The 20403-nt window shown below is 35.0% G+C and overlaps 1 protein-coding gene across 1 annotated transcript in view; it reads left to right on the top strand.

Moving 5' to 3' along the window:
* The first annotated feature begins 18327 nt into the window (after nt 1-18327).
* The window catches only part of satb1a (SATB homeobox 1a), a 54622-nt gene continuing 52546 nt past the window's right edge, over nt 18328-20403 (top strand). The window contains exon 1 of the mRNA XM_015357520.2: nt 18328-18533. The gene's annotated coding sequence lies outside the window, so the exon portion shown is untranslated. The remainder of the gene's footprint in view (nt 18534-20403) is intronic.

The following is a 20403-nucleotide window of genomic DNA, read 5'->3' as shown; positions in this document are numbered from 1 at the left end:
TCTCGGCTTTAGAATCAGCTATTTGGAATGTATTTCTAATCTCTTCTGACATGGCGCAACATCACACATGAAATGATTAATGGAGATTAACAGTGATTTAACTGTAGTAAGCAGTTGTTTAATATGCCATGACACATCTTGTTAAAAATCAAAATACCGCCTCATAGCCCCGAACATGTTAACATTTATGAAGCACTTACAAAACATACTGGCTGAGGGAAACTATGGGTCTTGTATCTGTTTCTAATGCCACTACTAATCAGTTCTATTGTTGCAGCTAAAGGATATTTGACCTCTGTCAAATCTCAAATATGGACATTCATTGCAATGACAACAAAATGTCATACTATGTTTGGACATATAATGAACTACAATACATATTACTGAGTAGTATAATGGAGGCAGTTTCTGACAGGTGATCTTTTAACCATCATTACAAATGACGGGAATGGTTGAGTTAAGGTACTCTATATTGAAGTTTAAAAATAAAGATACAGATATAGTAAATGCCTCACAATCATGTTTGTAATATATGCTTTTTAACTCCTAGTCATACCCTTCTGTTGAATTTCTATTGATCAGATTTCTAATGAAATATTTTTTTCTTTTCTTTTAAGTCCAGTTATGTGTTATGCAATCTTTAATTAATTTGTGGGAAGCTGAATCATTACTAGAAACTACAGTTTTGTCTCATGAAACTTTAAACATTTTATTACAATCACTTCACTCATTTTATTTGCTCCCAAGGAATGCTGGTCTAGGTTGATGTATTGGAAGTTTCCTTCAAATCTCAAATTCTCAGATGTAGTAGTAGATGGATACTGTAAGGACAGCAGGTTTAGGCAAGATGGCAAAAGGCTGTGGATAATGTCCTTTTACCATCAGTTATCTGACCATGTCCAAACAATAGTCAGGAGATTTAAAAACAGGAACTGGGGGCTTCCTGAGGAGGTGAAAGGAGAAGCACAGCAAGATGGAAGATCAAAGACCCCGTGTGGGACAACTAGTAAGTCAATGTGATGTTAATGTTTTGTGTTTTTGAAGCTGGTAAGCAGCATAGCTGAGGCAACCAGAAGAAGTGGGTTTAGTTAGGAACTCTAAGAATACCTTGACATTTCTTTTGTTTTTGGACATTCGATTTTGTTCCCTGCATTATAAACAAATAATGATGCTTTCCATTTACATTTGAGCCTGTTTTTGTGAGACCCTCTTATAAAAGTATAGTTGTTCTATCACCCTAACCCCCAGGGACACATTACCTTTTGGAATTTAAGCTTCAGTTTTTCATTGATGACCAAGAATACATCAATACAATTACCAAAACAATTTTTGTAAGTCCAAATAATAGTTTCCAGGAATCTTCATTCATCAATCATGAGAAAGGTTCTTATTCCTGGTTAGGGCAAAGGCACTGCAAAGCCCATCATGAAATCAAAGGGAACAGGGTGATACTCTCCCCTACCCCACCCCACCCCCCTCCCCCCGCAGGTGTTGCCAGTCCATCAGAAGTAATACATAGCTTAGATACACCAATTATCAAGGTCAGTTTGTACTTGGAAGTTAGGAGGAAAACAGAGAACCAGGAAAAACATTCACATACATGCCAACAGAACATGCAACTCCAGACAGAAGGTACCTCTGTTAGGAATCAAATTCAAAACATGCGCCCTACAACCATGCCTCAAGTCTGTACATCATCATCTTCACAAGAGTTCAGCTTTCAACCACTATTACTTTTTAGCATTTCAGTCAAATTCTAATTGCAATGAGATGAGAGAACAAATATAATTAGTAGTGCATTTTATATTTTAGTGTTTGCTGTTAACATAACTGGCAGAGGAACTGACTGAAGGTGTGCACAGCAAGTGTTTATACATAAGAGTAAATACAGTATCTCTGTGTATTTATACAAATAAAAAACATTTTTTGTCAAAGACAACAAAATCTAAAGTTATAAAACTCAAAATGTGTTACATTCCCCTGGCAGCATGTGTCAAAAGTCCATTTCCTTTTTCTGTAGCTGAAAGCATTATTTTAATTCCATATCATTTAGCTTCGGGTTTATAATTCATGGGTTTAAAAATGGTGTCTGCATGTTTTAAATTCAGGCTGATCATCTTTATAATTTCAGTTTAAACAGCAACAATCTACAGGCAAAGCAACAAATCCTTCATTTCACAAGTTGAAGCTTGAGGACTAGATAGAGATAAATTCCCCAGATTATGTATAATTTATGTAGAAGAAAAGCAGCAGGATTGTTTAATATAGAAATGTAATTAATTAATATAATATAATGGAAAAAATATTCATTATCATAAGGAAATTTTAATATAACAATATATTCAGGGGGAAACTAACAGCTAACTTGTTTTCACAAATGCCAGATGAATGCTTACACATTGTGTGAAAACACATGTACACAACTTAAATGTAAATACTTAATGGATAAGTAATGAAAATATTTAGATGTGTGGGAAATTACATATAAATCAGAAAAAATAGTTTTTTTTTCAATGAAAAATGTTGGAATTTCAACTTAATTTGAAGCAGGGAAATTGCTTCCATTAGAAACAACGGATTATTGTAGGGATATGGATTTCAAGATTGGATAAGATATTTAACTAATAGCCACCCAAACACACTTAAGTACAGTTACAGTATTAACCTGTTTTATCTAGTATACAGTACGCAACATTATATCAGTTTCTGATTTTAAGGATCTTTAAGTGCATTTTTACTTTTACATGAAATTTAGGTTTTTAGTTGTTTCAAGAGTAATTGAAAACCATCTTCATTACTCAGTGCACAGTTTGATTTGAAAGAAAATCATGAAAAGTGAACAAAACTGCATTTCAAAGAATTCTAAAAGTTTATCATGAACTTATTATAGTCTCATCTCATCAGATGTGAAACGTTAAGCAAAGCTGAATCTGGTCCACAGCTGGGGTAGTGTAATCTTCAAGGAAATCCAAGTGGCTGTTACTAGTGGTTGGTAGACGACTAAGTGGCACTGTTCTCTCTGAGCAAGAATTTCCAAACCAATATCTCATTATCTGCTGTAGAAGGTACTATCCTTTGGATGAGACTTTAAACAGAGATTGGGACCACATGGTCATTAGGTTATTAATGACCTTAAAATAGTAAGGGCATTAATCCCAGTGTTTTAAAGTCAACTCAGGGCTTGTACTGTCTAGAATAAAAGCAAACTATTTCCTGTTAGTTCAATTAATAAAATAATTTCTGACTTCTGTGTCTAATTTTCTGTGTAGTGGGCCTGATGTAACATGATGGCTGCAACCCATCGCCCAGGTTAACGTTGTACTTAGTTGGTGGATGAAGTGGTTCCTTTTCTACAGTATGTATAAAGAGCTTTGGGATACTTTGGGTTGCAAAACCTTATATTAATGTAAGCAACTATTTTATTATTGTTTATTATTGTTTTTGTGTGTGCTGGTGTACCAGGAGATTAACTCCAAACATCAGTATTTCCTATCTTTAAGGCAAAACAATGTGCACTCTTTGAAGTGTTTGGAGGCAGTCTGATTGGAGCCCTATAGATTACCTGAACTGCAGCCAGAACGATCCCATCACCAAGGTAAATGTTGTACTTAAGTGGTGCATGAAGTGGGTCCTTAACTGTCAGAACAGCACCACAAACTGCACTAATCAAAAAGTGGATTGAAATAGATATTGAATGATTTATGCTCAAAGTAGATTTTATTGTACTTAATATAGCATTTATTCATGCTAGGTTCATCCCTGGTTAATGCAATGGCCAGGTTTTAAAATTTCTAAATGTTCAGACAATTGTATTGTGGTCAGCAAGCCAGTATTTTGGGGACAATGCAGTATAAAGATGGAAAGGAACAAGTAAAGGTTTATTCCATGCTGGAAAGAAAAGAGACACAATGTTTCCTTTGCAGCCTACACATGCTGACGCAGCTACCTACTTGAACAGTATAAAGATGGGCCTCATTACTGTATAAATGCAGTTTAGATAGGCTATGTTTAGATGTTACACACCTCTGAAACTCTAACCAAAGAGAAAATACTGTAGCAGCATGAGAGGACCACCAGCTTTACAGATCAGACTACAAAGATCCCTTAAATTTTTGGTAATCTACACTAAGCACAGAAGAGACCAATCTTGAAATTTAGTTATAGCTGTGGTAAATATATTTCCTTTTTGGGGTATCCACAAGGCAAAAAAAATCGCTCTCATGTTATGAAGGAAGGTTCCCCTTTTAGTTAGAATGTGTTTAGGGAGTTATTTTGTCCTGAGTAAGGTCTATCATATTGATATCATATATTGTCCTGCTGGAAAATCAAACCTTCTGGAATGATATACAGTAGAAGGAAAAAACGTTTGTCTTGAGAGTTTCATCAATGACTTTCAGAGTAATACAGCTGTCCTCAAACTCCACCATAGACATTGTTATGATAAAGGGGATTTCCCCCCACAGTGTAGCAGTCGCCATACGATCACCATAATGTCCCCATACACATTGTCTTACATCAGATCTGTTAAAGGCAAAAATCCATTTATCAGTAGATAAAACACACTACTACTCTTTCTGCCAGTGCCTTAGATGTCCTCTGGTGCACAGAAGATGGCGTTTAGCTGTGAACATTACCCTGAATATGCAGGTCTCTGAAAATGCTAAGTCATTTTCATGCAAATGGACTATTCTGGTGATTCAGAAATTATTTTTTCATTGAAGTGTATAGTATTATTCAGTAAGTACTGCTGTCTGAAGATGACTATCTTGAAGATGACTATCAGACAGCAGTCGGTGTCTGAATGATAGTTTAAACAGATGTGACAGGCCCGGGCTGGTGTAGTATCCCTGCCCAGGAAGTGACCTCCCCCACAGTGAATGTTTCTTGATTTCTCTGGACTAGTTTTTAATTGCTGGAGTGGAACATTCAATAACATTATTTTGAAATCACATTCCTTTACATCAGTATTTAGTTATTTCAAGCACCAATACTGTTCATATAATTAAAAAAAAAACATTTTCACTATTTAAAATTTAAATAACATTATGTTTGAGCCCAATGAGCTAATGATGCAAAGCATGGAAGTTTTGCATTTTCATTCTGCATCAAAATAATTTTTCCCAACAAAGGCACTATAAGGATGTTTCCATGGTAACATTTTACTATAATTATGGACTAGTCTTTAGATCTTCAATACAAAAAAAAGTATTTTTTAAGACCATAAAATAGGCTGTCCTATTTTTTCATCTTTTTTCTACTTGACATACTGTAGTAACAAGCATGAGGCTACCTTCAGTATCCTTTTGACCAGTCACCTCTACCTTATCCTGTCCTGGCAAGTTTTCAACAATGGAAAATTCCCCTGGGAACCACAAGTCATTTCAAGCTTGGGAATGAGCAACAGTGTTGAGGTTATGGGACCTATCACATACAGTACTGTACTCAGAGCAAGTGATCTTACCAATAAAACACTAAGACAGGGGCATAGGGAAAACCTTATAAATTGTCAGAATAGCACCATAAAGTACACCAATCCAAAAGTGAACACCTAATGTGATATTGAATGATTTTTGTTCAAAGTATATTTTATTGTACTTTTTATAGCATTTATTCATGCTACATTAATGTCTGTTTATGTTTTAATTACTGAGGTTAATAAAGTGACAACTTAAATGTTTGCATTGTTCTTTATATTCAGAAATACAGTACATCTCTATTGGAATCATTTTTCTAAGAAGGGCAATAAACTCCAAAACAGTTTCACCAGGAAGTAATTAATCTGTTATGTTGGTCTAGAAGACTTAGTGCTTGATAGCAATAACAACAAAATATTTTGGAAAATATATCCTAGAAATGTGGCTGCTTAAGGCACAATTTTCAGACAAATTAGATTTCATATTCCAGTCTGTAATTAAAATTTACCTAAGACAAGAAACCTGACACCTAAGTTATCAATTAAATGTCAAGAAGTATATTCTATATAGTGATTACTGATACCAGTAAACATTAATTCTAAGCTGTCTGTTCTCAGACGTCTATTTCTCCTTCAGTAGTAAAATCAACATCAGCAGACCAAAGTGCTGAAATAATAGTTTTCAGGACCTAACACATATTGGTGAAAAATTACTAGTCTCAGTGACGTTAAAGACTGATCAAGAGCAGTTTCCTTTCAATGTACACCTTTTTTTTTTCATTAGAGGCACCAGAAAAGGGTTCTGTAACAGTTTTGGCAAAAAGAAACCTCTACAGGCTTCTTCACAAGACAGTGTGTGGCAGATTGCTATCAAAAAGATTTACTAAATATCTAAATAAAATATACTGTTAAATTCAAATACAGATGCAAAATAATATCAAATACTAATATTTATTTTTTATATATTATGTTTAATTATTATTATATCTTCTTGAATTATGATCTGTCTCATGGAAAGCGTAATAGGATTTGTGAGAGGAACATTCAGGTAGTGTATATTGTAATATGTTTTCATATGCACTGATATCTTTGGTAAAATAAAAAAAGTTATTAATAAAATCTATTTTCAATTGTGGCATAATTTAACAAATAAATGAGCATACAATGTAATGTAAGGAAATCTTTTTAAAGTTTGTCAGACATTTTTACGTGTATTTCTTATAGTTTTGTCAGTTCTGTCATTTAAATGTTTCTATAAAAATAGAGATTAGGATTAAGAACATACTTCTATATATGCACCATTTGGATTATTTATTTGTTGTTGCTTATGTTGGTCTTTTTGAAATATATCAAAAAATGTAAGAAATCCATGTTATGCACAGTGTACTTTAAACTAAAATTTGAAATGTTAAATTACCATTTTTATTGTTGTTGCTTTTATTGTATATAGCATTTGGAACTGAATGTTGAGCATCTTTTTGAAAGATAAGACTTTGGTATTGTTCCATACCTAAAAAGTCACATAATTTGTTTTTGATGTTATCATTAAGTATTGTGATAGCCTCAAATAGTTTACATTCCCTTGCACACACTTATTATCCCAAAATCAACTGATTACTGTAAAGTAATACTTTCAGAAAAAAGTGTCCCTTGTTGAATGGACAAACAGGCATTTATTACCATTAATGGGTAATTCTATTTTAAAACTAGCAGAGAGGATTAGATTTCATAGGAATTTTTTGCAACTTTCTTCCTTTAGCATTTATAATTATTGCCTGTTGTTTCTGTAATGAGGTCATTAAATCAGAAAGCCATCTTGTGGTATCCTCTGGAATGACATGCATAACTAGGTCTGTACCTTCTATTATCCTTAGTATCATTCATTTAATGTCTGTTACAAAAGGCAGTAGTTTAGTTTATGACCTTACTTCAAGATCAAATTCAGGTCCTGTAACCTTCCCATATCTAATGATTTCTACCTGCAGATAAACATAACAAAACCCATTGTGAGCTTTGCTAAATTATGTTTTTTTGAGTACTGTAATTCTCATACTTGAAAATCAAAAATGTTTTACAAATTCATATATCAAAATGAATATAAACAATTCAAAAAAGACAGTGAATATATTGTTGGTTTCATGGGAATTTTTTTATTTCTGTCAAAGTGACAGAACTATTTTTGCAGAAAACATATTTTTCCTCACTCAAAGTATTCAGGACACTTTGAATACATGGATAGAAGTATTCTAATGTACTAGAGCACAAGTGAAAACAGGAACCATAGTTGTAATGGCATCTTTTACCATTTACCAATGATTTTTCAGTGTTTTTCTTTCTCTTTTACAGTATGATGGCAACATTCAAATATGTGCAAATCAGAGAACAAACCATTTAGAAAATGAGGTATTTAATGGTAAGAATATGACTAAATATGAAACTTTGTGAGCTTTGTGTGGAGTCCCACAACCACAATAAATCTGTACTTTTCGGGGAAAAATTGATTAACTGGCAATTACAAAAACGGAGGCACAGGCCAAGTACATAAGTGGTTTCATTACTCTTCCTATTGCTGTGTTTAAATCTGCATACTTGAGCTAAGTCACACATATTCTTAAAAGGGCACAGAATGCTGATTATCTTGTTATTTTATCTTCAAACTGCACTTTTACCTTGAGTTTCATGATAGCTGTAGGGAACCATAGTGGTTTACTTGAGGATTTCAACAAGAAGTGAAAGGGAGCCTCTTTCATTTAACATTAAATGATAAATAACTCCACAGTGATGGTGTGTCATAAATCACGGAGTAAACTCCATATTTTAGGATTTTTGATTTAGGATTCACAACAAGACCAGAATAGTGTGATCTTATTTGCTGCAACTAAGTACAGGGTGACAGCAGATTAAATAAATAATTAAATGCAAAATGTAATTGGAACTTTGAGAAACTGCTGCTTCACAGCTTTGCTCTTGCTTTACTCTCATTAACTTTGCTGCTGCTTTATTTATACAATTGTGTAAGGGCAATGGGATCGCAGCACTTAGAGTATCAAGGTTGTGCAGGCAAATAGATACTTGGCATCTACAGATTTTGCAAGCAAAACTAAAGTGCAATATCTGATAAGTTCTAAACTGTTGTGGCTTACAGCTTCTAATAAGAACTCATTAGAAGTCTTATGTATCCATATATATAAGTGTGTAGTAATCCACTAGTGTATCTCAGTCTTATCAGTGTAATGTTATAAAAAACATTCTGTGAAGTCATAATACCCTTCTTGACAGGACTGTGGGCAGACCAGCTCTTAGCAAAAGGAGAAGGAATGCATGCTTCCAGGCAACTAGTTGTTAATCCAGGAGTTTGCTGCCAAATCTGCCATTTGCTGAAGTGACGTACAGTATGAGGGCTACTCTGATGGTGACAAAACATTTTATTAAGTATAGAAGAATAAATCAGATTAAAATTTACTTTTATACAGTTCCGTTTGGTACAGGTCCTAGCTCTGAATGTTAAAGTTATTAATGTGGCTCCATTAAATTACTGTATGAAGGGTGCTGTTTATTATTTTAATGACCAAAAAAAGCAAATACTGAAGTTCTGGAAGACTCATGTCAGTCACTTACAGTCATACGGTAAATGAGAGAGGAAGGAGCCTTAAAAGTCAAATGAGGAATAGTAATGACTCATAGTATGAACCACAATGTCCCCCATTCACTAAACTGTTAAATGCAGTTGCTTCTGCATAGTGAGATGAAGATCCTTATGCCAGTCTACCTAATCAAAGCAATGTGGCAGTTGAGAGAGTTGAATTTAGAATTCATTTGAGGACTCACAGTCATTAAACCTGTCTGGATTTAAACTGGCTAACTCTAGGTTATAGTGCTCATTCTATATTATGGTCTAATCCCTTTAAATTATAAATCTTTAGAGAGAACCAGACTTAAAGTATTTTGATTATGAAATATTTTTAATTTCAATGCAGCAGAAAGAATTGTACCAGATGTAACAATGATTATCACAAAGGAGCTTAAGTACACATGGGGACTACATATACCTAATAAAAATTAATTAAGATTTTTTTATATACATAGATTTTATTTTTCAAGCTTTATCTAGAAAAATACTATAAAGATTTGAGATTTGCCTGGGGTTGTAATAAGGAGAAAAGTACAACATTTGGACAAAGTAGAGCTTCGAACTCTGAACTTTCATCACAAGGGCTTTCAATCAGAAAGCATGGAAAATGAACCTCCTGGAGAATATTCTACACACTGTTTTGCCCTAGATATTAGCTTCTGAATAATCTTTAATTTTAATAAAACGGTTTCTCTGAACAGGACGAATTGCAGATTTTAAGGAGCACAAATGTCAGTTCAGCTTCAGCTTTTGCTAAAAAAATTCAAAACTGCACCCCTCAGATTACTTGGTTTCAGTTTGAAAAAGGCAACAGGGGTGCAAATTACAGGAACTATGGGAATGACTTGCATTACACCTCCATTACGTGTGTCATAAACCTTTTGACCTAGCAGACCTACACTTCTAATAATCATTCATTAACTACTAAAACACTAGAAAGTAATAATCTCTTTTAAAAAAAACTGTGGCCTCATACATTATAACAAGGCTCACCATCTAAAGTCTTCTCATGGTATACATTTTTTTTTCATACTGCTGTTTGTAATTTTGGGAAATGTCTAAATTACACTTTTACACATAGCTTGTTATTGTAACTTTGAGACATTTTTATTTTGTTTCAGTTATGAAAAAGCAGTTTAGGAGAAAAAGGTCTGATATAAATGTACTTGAAAACTAACGTTGCAGAAACCATTGCAAAGATGAAGAAGAAGTACTTAACCTCTTGTGGAAATGTATCTGAGGGTTTTGTGGAGGTCACGGACTTCAGATTGGATTGTAAAACAATACAATTCCTGTAATACTATTTTCCTGATTGGTGAGAAAAGACAAAAGTTAACAATAGCTCTATTGTTTGTTTCTTTAACTCTAGCCATCAGGCGTGGTTGGAATTTCAAGACATATTCTACATGCATTTTATTGTGGAAGTGTGTTGTCTGAATACTGGAAGATAATAATAATAATAATAATTGCTTACACTTATATAGCGCTTTTCTGGACACTCCACTCAAAGCGCTTTACAGGTAATGGGGATTCCCCTCCACCACCACCAATGTGCAGCATCCACCTGTATGATGCGACGGCAGCCATAGTGCGCCAGAACGCTCACAAAACATCAGCTATCAATGGGGAGGAGAGCAGAGTAATGAAGTCAATTCATAGATGGGGATTATTAGGAGGCCATAATGGGTAAGGGCCAATGGGAAATTTGGCCAGGACGCCAGGGTTACACCCATACTCTTTTCGAGAAACGCCTTGGGATTTTTAATGACCACAGAGAGTCAGGACCTCGGTTTTACATCTCATCCGAAGGACCGCGCCTGTTTACAGTATAGTGTCCCACATATATCCTAATATAGGGCATTAGGACCCACATGGATCACAGGGTGAGCACCCCCTGCTGGCCCAACTAACACCTCTTCCAGCAGCAACCTTAATTTTTCCCAGGAGGTTTCCCATCCAGGTACTGACCAGTCTCACACCTGCTTAACTTCAGTGGGCTGCCAGTTGTGAGTTGCAGGGTGATATGGCTGCTTGTACTGTAGATGGACATTCTTGTGTCTTGGAAGGTAGTTTGTGCAGTAAGAACTATGCGTTAGTCCTTCTACCTGGAAGGATTTGATTATGTTACTGTTTTTTCTGCAACAGGAACCTGCACAACAAATTCATAACTGTTTAGTTTAAAATAACCCACTATGTCCAAAAATCTGTTTATAGAAGTATACAGTATACTGTGCATAGATATAAATATATTTTTGTGATTTTAAAATATTTACTTTTTATGTGTCTCTGGCATGCATCTTTGATGTGAAAGACGTTTTTGACGCCCACTTCCACTGGACAAAGGGTCATGCATCTTTTCAGTAGAAACCATAGTAACTAGAAGCAATTTGAAGTGTCGACAAATTGGCATCTAATCCATTCAGTTTCCTTCTAAACTTATCTAAACTGCCTATAAAACAATTTGTGGGAAATGACTGATGGTAATGTATAGAAAACAAAGCATTATTTATAAAAAAAATTCTAGCAAGCTTCCTGCAAGCTGAAACATTAAATGATTGATACTGTATATGAAAGGATAATTTGGATTTTTAGCCGAAATACTTTTTTTTTTACTTTTTTTGTTACTGTGGTCGTTCTTACTATAAAACAATAATCGTGCATTGAAAAACCATATGCTTCATATGTCATAAATGTGGATTCTTTTTATTTCAAATCTTAAAACAAATGAACTGATAATTAGCAGAATTAGATTTTTGGAACTATATTATTGAAATACGCCAGGGTGTCAGTTTCTTCAATTTGGCTGAATAGTTTGTTCTTCACTCCTACAACTGCTTGTGGAAAAAAATTGAACACAAGACAAACACACAGTCTCCACACAGATACATTCCAGTTATGGAATTAAACCCAGGCCCTCAGTGCTGTAAGGCAACATCTTCTAACCACTGTACCACTATACTGACTATACACTATACACTATACTATACCACTATGCCAGCAGCCACATCACTCTGCAGCTCACAACTGGCAGCCCACTGAAGTTAAGCAGGTGTGAACCTGGTCAGTACCTGGATGGGAGGCCTCCTGGGAAAAACTAAGGTGGCTGCTGGAAGAGGTGTTAGTGGAGCCAGTAGGGGGCGCTCACCCTGTGATCCATGTGGGTCCTAATGCCCCAGTATAGTGACGGGGACACTATACTGTAAACAGGCGCCGTCCTTCAGATGAGATGTAAAACTGAGGTCCTGATTTTCTGTGGTCATTAAAAATCCCAGGGTTACACCACCTACTCTCGAAAAGAGTAGGTGGTGTAACCCCGGCGTCCTGGCCAAATTTCCCATTGGCCCTTACCAATCATGGCCTCCTAATAATCCCCATCTATGAATTGGCTACATTACTCTGCTCTCCTCCCCACTGATAGCTGATGTGTGGTGAGCGTTCTGGCACACTATGGCTGCCGTCGCATCATCCAGGTGGGTGCTGCACATTGGTGGTGGTGGAGGGGAGTCCCCACTACCTGTAAAGCGCTTTGAGTGGAGTGTCCAGAAAAGCGCTATATAAGTGTAAGCAATTATTATTATACTGCCTGTCACTGTGCTACCATGCCGCCCAAATCAACACTTATATTTTTATATTCTGTTTACCTTTTAACCTCTTTTCCACATTATCTTGAAAATGAACATCATTAACCAAAATGTATTTTCTTATATATTAATTCTTTGCATCCAGTGTTTCCCAGCTTATGTCTTTGCTTAATATTATTTTGCTAGCTGAATGTAACCCATTTCTAGTTCACTAACTAGAAGAGAAAATAGATTATGGACATAGACATGGAAGATCCTAAAACAGACACATGTGGTACTCCAATAAGTATACAATTCTGTGAAAAAGTATTTTCCCCTTTCAGATTCTCTGTATATTAGCATTTTTGTTATTTGTTGAGCTTCATGTGGGCCGTAGTGATACTGTATATAAAGAAATTCTTAGTGAACAAATAATACCAATGTTTGTTGACTGTTTCATTTATTTCATATACTGTATGTAGTCATCCAACATCCAATGTCTCCATGCAAATAAGTAATGGTACCCTAGTGCAATCAATTCAATTAAAAAGATAACAAGAGCCAGCTGTGTGAGTACTTTATTTTTGAGCCAGGCCTGCACTATATAAAACTTACAACATTTGGCTCTCATGAGCAGAGTGATCCAATGGCTACAAGGGATACACCCTCTATTGGATTCCAGGGCACACACAGACAAACATACATACACACAGTCACACCAGGGCCAGTTTTCCCAGACTCCATAGCCTACCAGTATGTATTTGTATTGTGGGAGGAAACCAGAGCATCCGTTGGAAACCCATATGAACAATGAGAGATCATTAAAAATCCACACAGACAGCAATGAAAAAAGAACTGAACCCAAGAATGGTATCATTCCACATTAATTTGGCCCCAGTGTCCTGGCCAATTTTCCCCCTGGCCTTTATCAATAATATCCTCCTAATAATCCCCATCTATGAATTAGCTTTATTACTCTAATAGCTGACAACTGATGTGTGATGAGTGTACTGACACACTTTGGTTACAATTGCATCATCCAGGTGGATGCTGCACATAAGTGGTGTTGGAGGGGAGTCCCCATTACCTGTAAAGCACTTTAAGTGGAATGTCCAGAAAATCACTACATACTGTAAGTGTAATAATAATAACCTACAGGTCAGAAAATGTTTAGACAACCACAGTATATAAAGTAGTCAAGCCCTTGAAACTCCTATAGTCCATAGTTTTTCCTCTCTAATTTGGCTTACCAGCTCTCTGTTTATATATCTATCTGAAGTATTATTTATGAAAGCTATATTGTGACATCTCAGTCATTCATACTTTCAGGATGTTGTTTTTTACTCTGATCTACTATTGTAATTTTCCCCAAATGCACATACTATTTCTTATTTTTTAGTCTTTTTGTGCTCTATCTTTTAGAATAAATAAAAACTAGCTTTGGGTGGTTATTACAAAAATTATTTAATTGCTTTTAAACACACTTACTGGCTAATTACCTTTTTTGTGTTTATTCCTTATATTGAACTTCATTTTGTAAGTAATTATATTCCTTAATGTTTACATTTTAACAAACTTTAGTATGATCCCCTTGTAAATGTCTTTCATAAATGGATTTTTATTATCATTTAAAGGTTTAATAAATATAGTTTTAAAAAGTACTTTTTTAAAATCGTTGAACTAGTATCCTTCTCCCTTATATTTACAGACACTATAGTTTTCCACTTATTATACCACCTCAATAGAAAATGTCACCCCTTGTCTATAATTTGTGTTAACTATCTACTGTAACTAGTTTGTAATCCAAATATGCACATTATCATTCATCATTGCTTACACTTATATAGCACTTTTCTGGACACTCCACTCAAGTCGCTTTACAGGTAATGGAGACTCCCCTCCACCACCACCAATGTGCAGCATCCACCTGCAGCCATAGTGTGCCAGAACGCTCACCACACATTAGCTATCGGCGGGGAGGAGAGCAGAGTAATGAAGCCAATTCATAGATGGGGCCAATGGGAAATTTGGCCAGGACGGAGGGGTTACACCCCTACTCTTTTCAAGAAACACCCTGGGACATTTCATGACCACAGAGAGTCAGGAACTCAGTTTTACATCTCATCCGAAGGATGTTTACAGTATAGTGTCCCCATCACTATATTGGGGCATTAGGACCCACATGGACTGCAGGGTTAGCGCCCCCTGCTGGCCCCACTAACACCTCTTTTAGCAGCAACGTTAGTTTTTTCCCCAGGAGGTCTCACATCCAGGTACTGATCAGGCTCACACCTGCTTAGCTCCAGTGGGTTGCCAGTTGTGAGTTGCAGAGCGATATAGCTGCTGGCTTTTACCTTAAATGTCTGTTTTCTTCAATTTGGAAAACATATTTAAATTCTTCAATCCTGCCAGGTTTCATTCCAATTTAGCATATTGGCTTAACTGGGCTAGTTTAACAACTTTTCTCAGGTCCAGGTCAAGGATCAGTGACCATTATACTAAAGTGTAAAGCATATACAGTAGATGTTCCTGTGAGTTAGAAAATAAAACATAGTATAAGACTAAAGGTGTGGAAAAGGATTTTTGTTGCTGTTGCACTTAATTTGCTTTATAATGGTGCAAGTGTGCATAAGAGCAAATCATAACAGCACATGCAATCTGTATTTTAGTAATCCCACGGCTGAGAAAATACATGATAAAGTGGACAACATTAAGGTTGTACTGTATGTATTGTTTCTGAAAACTGTAAAAGAATTCACTCTAAATAACAGCTGCTTTCTGGCTTAAAAAGCCTTAAGCATTCATTGTCTAATCATTGAATGAGGCTTTTTCCTAGTTCTTGAAGAAAGCTGTTCACTATCATTTTTTTTCTAAACCCTTTTGACTTTTACCATTTATATTTCATCTAACATCACTGCTAAGATCATCTTGATACCATCTTCAACACATTCTTCCATTTCACAGACCTCATTTAAACATGAAACAACCTACACTATCATATCAGTAGAGGATTCAAACATTAAAGTATTTGCTGCCACCTACATGTATATACGATATCTTCTTCACAAATAGTAGTGCCTGCATGCACAAAGGGGATTATAAAGTAACTGCTTGATTTAACAAGTGTTCATTCCCCCTATACTGTAAACCAGAGGAAAATAGATAACATACAGTGGTAATCCTGTGCGCAATAAAAATAGGCTGCTGTTATGCTTATTGTGCCACAACTCTAATTGAGAGTTCTCTTGTCTAAAGCACATAGGTTTCAGCTTTGGGAAAATCCTCTAATCCACTTGTTAGGAACATGGCCTTTGTTTGGGGATTTGTAGGTGACATGTATGTAATGTGTGATACTGGTTAAACAAAAGAGTGGTTTTGAAAGTCTGAGCCTATACAAATCATAATTTGCACAGCTTCACTTGAGAACTGCTTATCTATTGAGATCTCATAACAAATTTCGCGTTTTTCAGCTGAAATAATTTAAAATTCTGCATAGGAAAAGCCTGATACCAATGCAAAATAAATTGACTATACAGAATTTTAGGTTTTCTCTCAATGATTTGGGAAAAAATGGCAAAAAAGTGCAGAATTTTTGAAAAGACAAAAATTCAAATCAAAGATGATTACTGAGTTGGTCTGATATTATTTCAGGACAGTCCTTACATTTTTGTGAAGCATTAATTATGGATTTTAACTTTATTTAATACTGAAATTGAAAAACGACGGTTCCGGCGACATTATTACACTGATTTTTATAAAGTAGTGTACTGTATGTGAGATGAAATGGAAAGACTTTAGGGAGAGAGGGTCATAGATACGGTATAAGCGTTATCATATCACGTAATTCAAAACATCGCTCTCTGATGTTTTATGTTAGGAAGAGAGGAAACTCACAGGTTTAACGCCAGTATCTGTCCATAAAGAAAAAACAAAACTTAAATAATCACCATGCGTTATCCTACTGAAGTAGTGTGTATAGCAAATAATTTGTCTCATTTGTCATATAGCTGCATTTTAACTGTGTAGTGTCACATCAATCTGCGGGTCACCAGATGTTTAGTAGAAGTCTAAATTGATAGGAATTCTTAGTTATATGAGATTAAATATACCAGGCTCAAAGAAAAAACGTCTTCGACATACTTAGTAATGGGAAGCATACTATACACTTCCTATACTTAATTAAAAGTTAAAAATAAACTTAAAATATTATCTCTACATTGAATGGAATTACAGTAAAACACATTATCTTTACAAGAACAGTAGAGCACGGTGTACTTTATATACAGTATACATATTGCTGTGAACAACGTGCTTTTTAAAATGATACACGCTACTCTAATCTGAATTATATAGAACTATTAACTATACATTAACGATGCTATATATAAAACATGACAGTATTTTGTTTTGAAATGGTTAAAAGACATACCTTTGTCCAAAAGTTTGATTTTCATTTGAAATAAAATTGGTCACATTACAGGTATTAAAAGAATATGTATCGATAAAATAATGTATTCATAGCTTTTATTATTACTTATTAGCTACTTCTTCGCAGCTGGTAATCACAGAAAATGAATCCATAAAATCTTCAGAATAAAAGTTTTACCAAAGGTACGATGCATTATTGATTCATTTTTGACCATTTTTGCGATCGCTTTCCCTTGTCTCTTCTCCGTTTTATTGTTTTGGATTTTCCGGACACTGAAATTATAAAGAAAATAAAATGCAAAATTTAGAAATGCCACGAAGAACATTTAAATATATAAAAAATACAAATACATTACATTATTTCAAAGTTAGGCAGAGTTTTGCAACGTTTTTGTTTTCCTGGTGCTCAATATTTGAAAACACCTCGCATCGAGTGTTTATCAATGATACTTACTGTAAATATAATAAGAAATAAAACTTTTTAAAGAGTCTCTTCTGGACTGATGGTGATGATGATGATCATTATCATCATCATTCCAACTCTACTACTAAAAATATAGAATTCAGGATATTTTAGGGGTTTTGAAGTTCTTCAACTATTAAGAAACACTGCTAATAATTTCGCTCGTCTTGTCTGAGTTTAGGAGGGGAAAGGTTTTATTAGGATGGTAAAGGATGTCTATGTTATTGCAATACAGTATCTGAAAATGAAACATTTTGTGGTGGCACTACGCGATACGCCTGTTTTATGGTTAACCAGGAATTAATATTTAATTCCGAAGTCTAGATGCGCTGTTTAATCTGCGTGATAATTCAAGGCACGTATAGGTTATTCTCATTTGACTTTGTTCATATTACCTTACATTTTTCATAGCAAAATTATGCATTTTCTATTAATGTAGACAATTTTATTTTTTAGACACGAAAGTACAACAAAAACAATGTGTGTTTTTCTTTAGAAATAAACCACATAAAAAAGTCCAAAATATTATTAATGTATTTTAATAATATTCAGTTTCTTGTCAAGTAAGCATGTGGGGTACAAACATGAACACAGATAAGTGAGACAGGGGGCAAAAACATCCTCGCAGTCTTCACTTCTCCCCGGTTACTGTGAAGCTGTCTCCCCAGGGAGCCAGCTTTGAAAACCGCTATAAAACAGCTCAAGGCTTCAGAAATGCTACGCCACAGCTGGCAAATCACCGATTTGAACATCAGAAACTGGGAGGGGTCGAGTCGTTTACCTGACTTCCTTTCGGAAAACCCTCCTCCCCTTACTCTACCCCATTCCTTAACCCGCGCTGATCTCACTTGCATTCATTCGATTGACTCAAAACTGCAGCGGAGGAACAGTAGCACAGAAACACTGTCGCTGCAAGCTTTGATCTGAGGACTTTTTCTTTATTGGATCTCTCAGGCGGGGAACAACTCAACTGACTTCGTAACTTTTGATGGAAAACGGGAAATTTGACATCGTCTGCTAACTTTGGCATCTTTAAAGGTATCGTTTTTTATTTTCCCAACTACGGTTACTAACACCTGCTATGATCTGCCTATGTGCGTTCTCTATCAAACCCAAAAGTTTACCTTTGCTCTTATCTCATTTACTTTTACTAGAACTCTTACTAGTTATATTTAGAAAAAATAATTGACGATCTGTGAAGAGCTAAATTACGTAATGTTGATATAGTCAGTTTAAAGTTATTTTTCTTAAATAATATTTAATTTAATAATCATTGTATATATGATTTATGATTACAGAGAAAGTAAGGTGATGGAAATATGTCTCTATATACTTTTGCCCAACCCATACGTTGTTTTTCCTTATAAAATAAAGCCACAAACGTGTTTTGGAAACGGGAAGCTGGGACGATGATAGGCAAGAAACACCGACTACGTACAGTGCAATAATTTCGTTTAGCTTTAGTAATTTGCTCTGTGATTTCGGGGAGGGGTGAGAGGGACAAGGGGGAGACTACAGTAGGATTTCACAACTATAACGGTGACTGCCATTACCAGTCATTTTAGAAGGGTTTTAGGTGGATTACAAATCCCCGTACTGAAGAGATTGTAAAGCACTGTTAAAGTTTTGTTTTGCATCTAATTAACTATGATGAAAGTAGAGACCCATTCAGTGAATCTGAATTGCACCGCTGCGACTTTCACCTACAGTACAGCGCACCTGAAGTACATACTGTAGATAATGTAGTTGACGTTAAGGGAAGGATGTAGTGTAACGTAATGGATACTGTCTTGTACCGTTTAGAGAGACTAGTACTGTCTTAAATCTATAAGTTTAGTGACTTATGTGGTCTGTAAAAAAAACAGACTTTTAATCTGAAGTAAGGGTGTAAATATAATTCCCGTGAAAATAAGATTACATAAAAACATGAATAGAATATACGATGAATTAATTCCGTTACGAGATCGTAAATAATTTAAATTAAGACGTTGACACTCAATGTACTGTCAAACAGCTTCAGATGCTTCTTGGAATTTATGAGGAGTACCTGAGATGCATAATTAATTGCATTTTTTCATTATTTGTTTTTTAATTAAAAAACTTTTCTCTTCGTCGTTACATTTTCTAAGATTGCTCTGTCTTTACTATTTGAAATATTGCTCCATCATATATAAGGTAAATCTGGTGGAAAACGCAGGATTGCTTGAGGAAGTGAGGAAGATGTCATCATTCAAAAAGCTCTCTAAATCCGTGAGTTATCTAATGAGTACCTTTCATCACTAGAGTTTATTTTAATGGAAAAGATTGTTCCCATCCATACATTTATTACTGTAAGTTTATATTATCACTACATTTTACTTTCCATCGGTAAATGATAGGCTGTTTAGCAGTTTCCTAAACCTTGGCACATAGTATTCATGTGCTTGAGTTGTCTGGCTAAGTTTGCACCAGATATTTCATTTTAGACTGTAATCTTTCCTGAAATACAGGTAGAGGCTTTTAAGACTCCTTTTATAAAACGGCAGTTACCAAGGATACTGGCGTTAAGTATAAAATTTGGATAAAATTAAAAAAAACTTTTATCCCCAGTGGATCAAATTTACATGAAATTGGCAAATGTATGTCTGTTGAGTACTTAGTGGTAATAAATGTAGTTGATCTGTAAAAAAAAATAACTGAATTGCATACCGAAGCTTAAAATGCTTCTGGTTACAGGAAAAAAAGAACATCTTACCAGACAAGATAATCAGAAGTATCTTTGAAAGCTTTAGTGCAATTATAGTTTGTACCTTATATTTTGAAAACTGACCCAGAAGTTATCTGAAGTTGTGAAAAGTGGCAAATGTATACGGTATCTGTTGATTACTTTGTGGTTATAAATGTAGTTGATCTGCAAAGAAATAACTGA

This window comes from Lepisosteus oculatus, chromosome 10 (genome assembly GCF_040954835.1).
Source record: "Lepisosteus oculatus isolate fLepOcu1 chromosome 10, fLepOcu1.hap2, whole genome shotgun sequence".
In the NCBI taxonomy this organism is placed as follows: domain Eukaryota; kingdom Metazoa; phylum Chordata; class Actinopteri; order Semionotiformes; family Lepisosteidae; genus Lepisosteus; species Lepisosteus oculatus.
The sequence above is the reverse complement of the archived record's forward strand: the minus strand, read 5'-3'. Positions and strand labels throughout refer to the sequence as shown.